Here is a 12362-nt window from a genome sequence, read left to right as displayed (position 1 = left end):
ACCATTTGTGTAATTTTGAATATTGAGAGTGATATCAAGCATATGACTGGGTCTATTAGATACCAAAAAAAAAAAAAAAAAAGTACTTCTTTTAATTGCAGTGTGGGGCAGGAGCCTGAGTACTGAACCATGTTCTAGTCCTTCTCCTAAGTGCTGTAATTTTGACCAATAGATTCTTTTTCCAAAGTGTTACTTTCTTCCAGAGCTGTTGGAGGATTTTAGACCAAGGTAGTCTTTAAAGTGCTGTTCTGAAAGGCTGGTGATCAAATTCTTCTTTGTGGGGAGAAAGGAGCTCTTGATGCTCTCGTGCAATGCTGAAGGGAGCTCAACAGCCCTGTCAATATCTAAATGAAGGTTAGAATTATGAAAAAATGAATAAAATATAATGTAGAAAGGAAGGGCATCACATACACACACACATACACACAGTCACACCCATACAAACACACACTCCACTCACATATATGATCTAAACTAGCAAAGAGCCTCCTGTATTAACATGCTACCGAAATTTAACTCTTAATTCCACCTGCTTGATCCTACCTCTGAACACAGGCTTTGCCCTCTAAGAGCCATGGAGGATGATGAACTGGAGCCATGGAAGATGATGAACTGGGACGTGCTCCCAGGGAGGAGAGCTTGGGCCTCATCCAGGACATTCCCCCACTCCGGGGTGGGGAATCCTCATCATGTCTGTTTGGGTTTCAGAATTGCTAAAGACTGGTGAGCACTGTGTGCCGCTTACTCTTCCCTTCTTAAATAGGAGTTTTCTTGCTTTTATTCTTCCCCTCTCCCCATAGCACCTTTGTATTTGGGGGTGAGATCACAAGTAACTCACATTTTTATTTTATGGAACTTCAGATGGGAGAGGGCAGTCTCCAGACTTTATATAGAGACAAAGATGACATCCTGGATTTTGAGTCCAAGTAGGACCTTTGACTCTCTTTAGGAAGGAGTGAGCATCTTGTACATGAACAAAGGAGGAAGGTGAATACTTGTGACCAAGCGGGCAGATGAGGATAGACAGTACTACTGTGAACACATTTTCTGTCCCTTGTAGAAACACACTACTTCCCCCAACAGTAATGTCAGCCCTGACCTTGTGACTTGCTTTAGCCAGTCGCACATGAATTGAGGTGGTGGGTGCAGCTTGTGGACAGAAGTTGCTAGAATCCCTGTGTAGTTCTTCCTTTGAGGAGACCAGCCTGTCCAGATGAAGAGGACACATCACAGAGCCACAGAATTCCTGTGATTCCTTGATGAACAATGATGTATGTTACAAATAACCCTGCCTCTCTGTGAACCACTGTGATTTTGGGGTTGTTTGTTATTCTAACATAGACTTATCTGACATAAGTAGTCGATTTCCATGAAGACCACCATAAATGTTCCTGTCATCAAACCTTCCCTCTCCGTCCAAACAGGGGTTGCTTTCACTCAGGTCACCATCATACCCTCCCTTGAGGTTTGTGAAAGGATTCTATGAGGTTTTCCTTCCTCTTTTCTTGTTACCCTCTGCTCCATTATCCATACTGCAGCCAGAGTAATCTCTGAAAAATACAAAACCTGGCCAGGCATGGTGGCTCGCGCCTGTAATCCCAGCACTTTGGGAGGCCAAGGCCGGTGGATCACAAGGTCAGGAGATTGAGACCATCCTGGCTAACACAATGAAACCCCATCTCTACTAAAAAATAAAAAATGTTAGCCGGGCACGGTGGCGGGCACCTGTAGCCCCAGCTACTTGGGAGGCTGAGGCAGGAGAATGGCGTGAACCCAGGAGGTGGAGTTTGCAGTGAGCCGAGATCGCGCCACTGCACTCCAGCCTGGGTGACAGAGGGAGACTCTGTCTCAAAAAACAACCAACCAACCAAAAAATCAAAAACCATCCTCTGCCGTTCCCCCTGAAACTCTTTCAATGTCTCCCTGTTCATTTCTGAATAGAACCCACACTGCTCTCTGTTTCTTCCACAGTCTTTCATCATCCAGGCCCTGCCTCTGGGCCCCTGCCATTGTCTCTCTTCACTCTGTTCCAAGCTCACGTGTGCGCCTTAGTTCTGCTCACCTTTGCGTCTTTGCACACGTGGCTCCGTCTGTACTCCTCATTTTCCGTTTGGCTCTTTCTCGTCCATTCGTTGCAACCTCACATTTTGCCTCCTCTACACCTGACCATCCCTCCCTGTCTGACCATCCCTCCTCATGGTCAAAGCTTACTGCCCTCGCTGTGGTTCTGGGCTCCCTGTGGTTGTCTCCATGCCGCCTTGTTCTAGTCTTCTGTGTTTTCTCAGGGCCACAGAATCCAGAGCAGAGAAGATACTCAGTTAGGGGGATGGATGGATGAAGTATTGGGATAAGCAAAGCACCCACTCTCTTTTCTAACATTTACAGAGATCCTGACCCTCAGGCGATGCTAATGCCAGAGGGATGTGAAAGCAAGTGACAATCCAAATCAGAGTTAAGGAGAAAATCTCAGGTTCAAACTGCACTGCCCTGTCTGTCCTTAGACTCACTGTCTCCCAGCAGTCTCATCTAGAGATGCAGGGAGTAGAATGAAAGGAGCGATTCCCTTCCTGTTTCCCTCTTTCTCCCCTTCCCTCCCATAGCAGCCTCTTGCCTTTTACCTAGTGCATGTCCTTCAAAGCGGGGTAAGAAAGGAGAAGAGTCTAGTGGTGACAGACAAGATAAAAGCTTTAAAAAGGGAGGCCTATGGGAACTCAGTGCTCTGGGACCATGCGGTCTGGGGAGGAGAACTCAGTTGGGTGACTTAACGCATCTTCAATTATGCACAAGGGCATGTGGATGCTAATCAGCAGGCGGCTGTCCTTATTTCACAGCAAAGCCAGGGTGTGGGAGGAAACACTGACTGTGCCACGTGCGAGGGCTGCAGCTGACCTGACCGACTGGTGGACTGGTCAAGCGACATTCATTGAGGTTCCTAAGAGATGACCCCTAGACATGCCACCAAGATGTCTGGTCAGTGCCTGGGAGCAAAGGGAGTAAGCAGAGGGGATTCTTCCAGACAGTATTCAAAAGACACAGAGGATTTGCAGATACGTCCATTGTGGTTTATGATTAAATATGATATATCCCAAGTCCTGCCTTGCCTGCCTTTGAGCTCAGATCCTGCCTTGCCTGTCCTCTGGGGAAGCTGCTCCTCTCCTCTGGGTCTCTGTCTTCTCAATTACAACACGGGGATGTGAATAATAATGAGTTAACACATTCACTGAGCACTTTGTGTGTGCTGGGCACCTTTCTCAATGAACCCTCACTGCACCTCTGTGAAGAAGACACTATTGTTATTTTCCCTTTATAGGTGCAGAAACTGAGAGAGGTTAAGTCATTTTTCCATGGTTGTCTGACTAGAAAGTGCTAGTGCCAAGACTGAAAAACCAGGAATCCCATTGTCAAGTCATGCCCTGAACCACTGCCACTCGACAGCTTCTCTAATTTTTTTTTCTTTTTTTTTTTTTTTTTGGCTAACCAGTCCATATACACAATACACTCCCTTGGTCAGCACTATTTTTTCTATCCTTGTTTGTCTTTAGCATGTCTGAACTCTGCTCTATAATGCACCAGTTTATTCTGTTATTGTTTCTTATGTCTCAGTTCACGAGGGCAGAGACCTTTATCTGTTGTGTTCATTAACGTACTCTGAATACCTAGAAAGAGGCTGAGGCAGAGCAGGTGCTCAATCAAATTTGAATAAATGAAGGAATGATGGTGAATTGGAACCATGACCCAAGGTAAGGGATTCCATACAATACCCAGGAATCCCATTAAAGTCTGAGAATGTCATCCACGCCAGTTAATAAAGCCAGAGCTCCCACCACCGGCCACAGGCTTATCTTCCTTCCGCCTTAAGTTTGGTCACTCTTCTTCAGCAATTCACTCCTAGAGACTGAATGTGACAACGATTGAGGGTAAACCACCAACAAGACAATGTGCCCTTCTCCTTAAAGATATTCCCCAGGTTCACCGTGGCAGGGGAGCTGGGAAGGGACCTCAACTCTGGACTTGGCCTTGCCCAGAGACTCCAGCTGTGCCTGACCTCATGGACTCTCTCATAAAGTACTAGACAGGTGACACATCTCCACATTGAGAAAACCAGACCCTCCCAGCCTTCCTTTGGCCCACATGTGATACCCAGCACCACCATCTACGAGGTACGCAGGGACCATCCTCTTGCTTGAGAACAGATGACAAAATGTTCCACAGTGTTTGATGGGAACAGAGCGAGGAGGCGAGTGTAAATTTCAGTATGAATTGATAACACTTAGTCAGCCAGCTTCTAAAGCAAAGGGTATGCAAGCCTAGGAAGTGTCTTGGCCCGATTCACACAGGGGTCAGATAGGCTGCTCCTGGAGGAGAGGAGGGGCTCTGAGCATCTCTCAGGGCATGCACCCAGCAGTGGTTCTGATCATTTCCAGGGCACTGACTGTGACCGGCCGCTGCGCTTTTGTAAAGACAGGCCACGGGACTGGTGAACTGTTGGTGAAAGTCAGTCTAAATTGAAGTTTGGAGAAGAAGTGATCTAGGACATCTGATCTGTTTTACACATTAAAATAAAGGTCACAAACCTCAATGCCTATAGCACTCAGTTAACGTGAAAAAGAGCCAACTGGCTGGGTAGAAGACTAGGGGAATACACAGAGCACACGTTCTGTCTAAATGGAGCAGCAGAAGCTCGGTTCCACCCAGTCTTTGCCACAAGAAGTAGGCAAAACTCCAGTTTTCTAAAAAATATTATTGTAATTATTATTTTATGAGAAAGTTCCCTATCTAGATGTTAAGTGAGATTTTAACTCAAAGGAAGGTAAAGTCAGAAGGGAGCAAGTGATGTTCTATTGGGTACCAGCTAAGCTGTGCTGGAGCCTCACGTTCATTATCCTCTTTTCCCGACCCTTCTTGAGGGAGCACATTCCTCTCCTCATTTCACAGCTGGCAAAGCTTTGACAGAGGTAGGAGAAATTATATGTCCAAGGTTCCATGGCCAGTTAAGTGACTGAGAACAGCTAATGCACAGATCTTTTGACTACAGACTCATACTCTCTCCAATTGGCAATCGACCATTTTCTAATAGTGAGAGTTGCTCCACGACGGACTCATCCTCGTTAAGTAATGTGTTTCCAGTCACTCCGAGCAGCCGAGCAGAATCTGCATACCTTCCTTCTAAGAATGCTATAAGGGGCTTTATGCTATAAGAATGATTTAATGATAAAATCAGACGAGATTATATGTAAGATTCCTTTACAGTACCACTGCCCCATGTTTTCTTTGAAACGCGGTAGCTTTTGGCATGGAAATCCTTGCTCCAGGGATTCACTTTGAGCGGAATTTAATATGAAAAATCTACCTTGAACATGGAAATTTTATATCCAGGGACATGATGGAAGTTTTGGTGCACAAGTAGTATATTAACTCCTGATGATTTGCTGTTTAAATGTAGACTTTCTTGCTATTCTAAATCCTTTGAAGTATGAGACTGTGAATGCATAGAGATTTCACCTTACAGTTTTGCAGCCTCTTGTAAATCCCCGTCAGTGGCAGTAATTAAACCTACAAGTAGATGACAGCTTCTTCAAAGGAAACCAACAATACATGTATACTGTATTTTATATTGAAATCACTATAATTATTATTTCTAGAAAATAATGTGTCTGAATAGGGTTGACTAGAAAATGAATCATAAAACACGATAATAATATTAAATAGACCACATTAAATTATTTCTGGAACGAGATGGGAGATAGATAACTAGCTTCCTACCTAGACACATAGAAATAGCTACCATAAAAAGTAAATATATACAGCAACTTTCATTATGCATTGCATTTTTTTTATGCTCACCAGTTCATTTAATCAAAGTAACAAATTTGGAATTTGTTTCTGCCTAATTTAGAGAGCCTGGTATTGTGTTAAACATTTTAACACCAGGATCTAAGTTAGTCCTCAAAACAATTATGTGAGAGCAGTATTATTATCATTATTACTATTATTATTATTATTCCCTTTTAAGGCAATTTAAAGTCTCAAAAAGATACAATGCTATAATTAAAAACAGTCTGGTCAGTGGTTGAACCATGCCTAGAAGTAGAATCTTATAGCATGTCTAACCTCTCTTCTTTTGATAACACTGCACTACACCGAAAAAAAAGAAATATTTTCTATTATTTGTTAGTGGCTATACATTGATTTTTAAGGTTAAACAAGTATACAGAATACTAACCAGGCATAAAGTGATGCCAAGACAAGGATGATGAGAATTTAGAAAATCTACATGACTGATTTTCTTGGGCAATGTATAAAACCAAACATCTCAGAAATTTAAAACTAATTAAGCATCTCCTAAAACTTCCAATAGGTAATTTTTATTGACTTTAAGATTTGCTAATTTTCAGATATTAGGCACTCAGTAATTATGTGTGGAATGAATAAAATAAATGGGAAAAAATACCATGACACATTGAATATTTAGGAGAATCTCCCAATATTGAATAGTGAGCATTTAATCTACTTCAGAGTTGTAGATATTTTTTGCTGACGGTGTGCTCTTCTCTGGAAGTACCACGTAACAGTGAAATTCCAAGTTGCCATGATCTTGGGAGAAGGGGACTTCCTCCAGAAAGCACAGAGCATGGCAGATGGAATGGACTTTAGTGTAAGCCAAATCCAGATCAAAACTCAATCCCACCCTGAGCTGTAGCTAATTCACTTCTCTCTGAACTTCGCTTCTGTCATCTAGAAAATGGAGCCACAGTACCTTAAAGTGTTCTTATAAACATCATTTCAGATCTAACATTTAATTAATAATCATCTTTTTAAAATTTTGCTTTGTGTCTTTCCATATATGATTTGCAGTGCCTTACAAAAGTGCACGTGATACAAAGTGGAAAATAAGCGTTGATAACAAATAGATTTTAAAAAGGTTATACAAATTGATATACAGATTCACTCAGTACCTGGCAAAATAAACGTTTTGTCTTCCCTTAACTTGTCAGGTCTTTTGGAGAGCTATCATTTAATACCAAAACCATGTTTGGGAAGAGAGATGAATGAAGTCAATTATCTTTCTCCCACTCCCCAAACAACTGAAAAAATATAAGCAAAAGAAAAGTGTCATGATTGGATTCTTTCATTTCTCACTAGCTTCCAGGTTCCTGGCCATTTTCAAGGGAGACATGGTACCTTAGCTTAAATTGCTTGTGACTCTTCCCAAATTGCTTTTATTTGTTCCAGGTTTTGAAAACCATCCACATCCCCCAGCCCCATCCTTCCCATCCCTGTCCTGTACATTTTTAATAATGCTGCCACGGCCTTCATACTCATCTGCAGTGTCATTAAATATCTGTGGAGGTCCCTGTGTCATATGGGGAACAGATTGCCACTCAGTCTTTCCTTTGCTAGGAGTCAAGCAAGGGACAACGAGGCCCACAGCCTCTGTGCTTCTGCATCTCGCTGCTCTGCTCTCTTTCCTGGTGATGAGTAAAGGCTCTGAGAGGACCCCTGCAAGGACAGTATAGCTGTCGAGTGTGGGCGCTCCAACTTTCCCAACTTACGTGATCATTCCCAATCATGCCTGTGGGATGTTGTGGCTTTTCCCGCAAGTTACCACACACAAAGTGATGTATTCTCTGGAAATACTAGGTTACACATCAACTTGGTCGAAAATAGACACAAGAGTCACTATTTGAACTTTGGCTAAAATGTGGGAGATTGGGATCTCAGTCGGATCCAAACGACTCTGGAAAAGCTGTGGGAAATGTTAAGGTAGAAAGAACACTTGAGAACACAGTAGGGTAGGGGAACGCTCACTGGCTCAGGAGGAATGCAGAGTGCAGAGGGAAGAGTAAGATGGAAGTCAGCAGCCAGAGTCAAGCTCATCCTCTCCTGACTCCGCGAACCTGGTAGCAGATGGGATAGACAGGTTCCTGGTTTTACCAACCTTGGGTGTCTCTGGAAGGTTGGATGTGAAAACAGGGAAATAAGAAATGTCAGAAGAGACTTTGGGAGGCTGAGGCTGGTGAATCACTTAAAGTCGAGAGTTCAAGACCAGCTGGCCAACATAGTGAGACCCTGTCTCTACCAAAAATATAAAAATTAGCCAGGTGTGGTGGCCTGTGCCTGTAGTCCCAACTAGTTGGGAGGCTGAGGCAGGAGAATCGCTTGAATCTGGGAGGCAGAGGTTGTAGTGAGCCGAGATGGCACCACTGCACTCCAGCCTGGGTGACAGAGTGACACTCTGTCTCAAAAAAAAAAAAAAAGTGACAAGAGAGATGATGTTTTGATAGGAAGAGAAGAAAGGGATTTCTCACTTCCTGGAGAAGGAAGGGAGGAGCCCAGGACCTCCAAGAACACTGGGTGGTTTCTTAGGGCTCTGATGTGATTTGAGGCCTCATTTCCTGTGCCACAATCATCTACAATAGCTAAAAGTACCAGAGCTGGGAGTTTCAGAGCATGTTCTATTATGTGCTGTACCTCTCTTTGGTAGAGTTCATAGTTAAAATTACTTCAAGATCTGCCTTCTCATCTAGAAGTTCTATCTAGAGTTTCTATGCATTTCTCCAGTGTTTATGAAGTAGATACTTAAAAAATACGTATTATGTCATAAATGGCAATGATTCTAATTCAATTGAGGACCTAGTATATGCTCCATTGGACCCCATCATGAATTGAACATGTATTAGGTCCTCGATTTTATTGAAAAAGAAGGAGGAATAAAATATTGAAATAAAAGAGAAGAAACTTTAGAGATGATCACATTGAACTTTATTGAGAAAATTTGCAAATTTGTGACAACACCTTTGCTCAAACTTCATCTAAATCCCCACTAGTGGCCACGCTTATGTGGTTAACATACAAAGTCCTTGAGTCAGAAGGCTACATGTTTTTCTAAAGTTTAGTAAGAACAATTTTATCCTTTAAGAATATATTTAGTTTTACTCACTAATTTTATGTCTACTAAAGATATCACTAGATAAAAAACTATAACATCACATAAATAACATAATACAAAATATAATACAATTGATAAAAATCTATAAAAAAGGAACTACCATGCACAGCCTCCTTTTACTTCATAAGTATTATGAAAAAGGCTTAAAATGGTTTTGAAAAATTATTAGGAAACATTGGGGTTGGATAATATTTCATAATTTAGCAGTCTTGAATATAAGGAAATACAATTAACTGAGAAAAATTATATAAGCAGCAATTATAACAATTATTATATTGAATAGTCAAGAGAATAGCACCAAAATATTATTAAGAACGACACTTTTGGAAAGCACTTTTTGTATTTACACCTATGTTTTCACATGCAATGGCCCAGCCATTCCTCAGAATCAACCTTTGCAGTTGGAGTATTTTTGTTCTAATTCTGCCAAAAATGAAATGCAGGCTTAAGTGATTTGCCAAGAGTCTTGCAGTTAAAAGTGGAAACACGATGCCTGTGCACATGTCTTTTGCTTTGAGGTCTAGACTTTGGTGGGTATTACTGCTGATACTTGTTTTTAAACTGCACAGTGGTTGATTAGTACTTGGGAACCAGAAGAAACGTTGAGTTCTTGGGGAGCTCTATTTATGCCACTATTACTTGGCCAGGAAGTAAATGTTTTTCCACAAACCCCATTGGCCAGGCTGCGTCACATGGTCACATGTTGCAAAGGAGATTGGGAAAGTGTGCCTCTGGCAAGGCAAAACTAAATGACCCAACTGGCCTCTTACCAAGTAAGATTCATGCCCTCAGATGGTTGCATTGTAGTCTCAAACAAAATTTGAATCTGTCTGCAAAGAGATGGTAAGGTGTAAGTAGGGTAGATAACTACCAGTGACTGTCACGGATAGTCTTTATTTATGGTCTTTTCAATCCCTTAACTCTAGGCGTTGTGTTTTCCATAAGGTAGATTCCCAATATGTAACAGTTAATAAAGTTTAAAGCATAGGAAAAATTAAATCAAGTGGCCACCATGTCCGAAGGCCCCTTTGGCCTGATAATCTGGTTGATATTTGTAGCAGGCATTCATTGAGCACCATGGTGAGTGTTTTATGTGCAGTTTTCTATTTCTCAAGTTCACACATTAAACATGGTTCATTTGATCCTTCCCTTTCTCACTGGCTGATGCCTAGCCTCATGTGACACTCAGCTCAGACATCCACTCCACCACTGGGCCTTCTTGGATTGTCATTTGTGTCTCCCATGCTGTGTTAGATGTTCTTTCTCTCTTCCCCATGTGCCCAAGTTTCTCCCTCTCTTGTTCTCCCTTCCTTCCTCCCCCTCTCCCTCCTTCTTTTCCCTTCTCTCTCTCTTTTTCTTGCTCTTCCATCCTCATTCCTTTATAAATATCAAAATATGTATTTCAATATCTGCCTTCATTCTCCCTCTCTAATTAGATAATAGTGGGCTAAAAGAAGGGGACCCAGTTTCCTTTAATTCTGTTTCTCAACCTTTAGGCCCAGTCAAGGCCTAGAGCAGGGACTTGGTGCGTGTGTCTCTTGTATGGAAGACCGCAACTTGCCTGATGTCGGTAAGAAGTTTGGATCAGAAACTGCATCCTGGATTTTAAACTGTGTGCTTCAGAACATGGCTTCCATTGCTGCTGAGAGAGTCCTAGGCCAGAAGAGGTCACGGAAATTAAAAGCCACACAAGGTGTCTAGACACACACCAGGCCAGCTGAACCCAGGGCTGGAGGACTTTCTGAGCACCCCAGCTTGTCTTAACCACAGAGTCACCGTCCTTCATGCCCCCAAATAACGGTGCTGTTAAACTCCACCACTCTCCCCTAGAAGCCCCTGTCACCGGTCTGCTCCTCATAGGGGCTGGTGTGCCTCCTTTCTGTGTCATCTCCTCCCCGGCTTCCCCCCACTGTTGCCGATTTCCCATGCTCCACTGGCCTGGGATTGAGTGGCAGCTCGGCTTCGGAAAGCAGGTGTTGTGGAAGTGAAGCGAGCATCGCAGACAGCACATTAGGTAGCATCCATCCCGGGGGAACCCCGAGGCTCCAGCTTTGGCAGCCCCAACTGCTCCTCCGAGGGGTGGGGAGGGCCAGGCCTGCCCGGCCCTGACCAGATGTTTGGGAAAGTTGCCAGGCTACAGCAAAGAAAATTGCTGCTAATTTATCTAAGGTGTAGTAAGTATTAATGAAGCCTCTTTCTCATGTTTTTGTTTACAAGGAAGGCTCAAATCTTACAAAGACTTAGGGGCTTCAGAGTACACCTCGGGAGGTGTCCCTGGGGCACTGCACTGAGAGCCTGTGGACATGGATTCTAGTCTCCGTTTTGCCACTGACTTCCTTGGGACCCTGGGACGGTCCTTTAGCCTTTCTGGGTTTAGTTCCCTTCATTTTAAAATGAAGATGAAAAACTAGAAAATTTCTAAAGACAGTTTCAGCTCTTAAAACAAGTGGGAAGAATAAAACCTGGGACTCTAAAGTTTACTCATCCTGAAGATACATCCTTAGACCAGGACACCTAGATTGTTTGAGAAAGAACTTAAAGGTCATAGTTCAATCTCTCAGTTGACAGAGGAGTAAACTGAGACTTGGAGAGGTGGCTCTGCTTGGCAATGCTTACTGGGTTCATTGGTTGGATCAGAGCTCCACACAGAGCCAAGGCTCCTGGCTTACAGATCCAGATGGGACCACCATCAGCCTTCCAGACCATGGCTCCCGGCTAGGGCTGCTGATCTCCCAGGGTGCATTTCACAGCCCAGACCAGCCCACAGAAACAGGGAGAGAGGGTGGTGTGTGAACTGCTTCAGAGCGAAACTTGAAAGGAGGTAAGCCGAAACTCGAAACAAGATGAACTGACTGTGTCCTGGCTCAGAGTCAGCCGTGGGTGGGCTGGCCTTAGACCCAGGTCTGGAAGGCCCGGCCAGCGCCTTTGATGGGGCCTAGCAACTGGGCCCAGCTCAGCAGTTTCTGACAGTTTCAGCCTCGATCAAGCAAAACTCAGGCTGGAGTTCATGTGAAGTAGAGAGCGCACATGAACACCCAGCTCAAAGTGAAACATGGGGCAGTGAGAATTCACACAGCCTGAAACCAAACAGGAAAAAAAGACATTTAATGAGTGCACTCCAGCTCACCAACACTGACTGCCTTCCCTACAATTGACTTCCACCGTTCAGCCTAACTCAATTTCGGGAGCCACAGCTACCTCAAAGGCAAGACGGTGCATCCACAGGAAGGAGCACTGGGGTCCCAGAGATCTGGGCTAGAATCCTGGACCTATGGTTTAGTGCTGTGTGTCCTCAGGGTAGTGACTTCACTTCTCTGAGCCATAGTGTATGGATAAGGGAAGGACAATAAGACCTGCTTTACCAGGCTGTTAGCCATCAGTGGTAGAAAGTGTTGTTGAGCTTGATGTGCCA

Source organism: Papio anubis, chromosome 7 (assembly GCF_008728515.1).
Source record: "Papio anubis isolate 15944 chromosome 7, Panubis1.0, whole genome shotgun sequence".
NCBI classification, from domain to species: Eukaryota; Metazoa; Chordata; class Mammalia; order Primates; family Cercopithecidae; genus Papio; species Papio anubis.
This window is presented reverse-complemented; position numbering follows the sequence as displayed.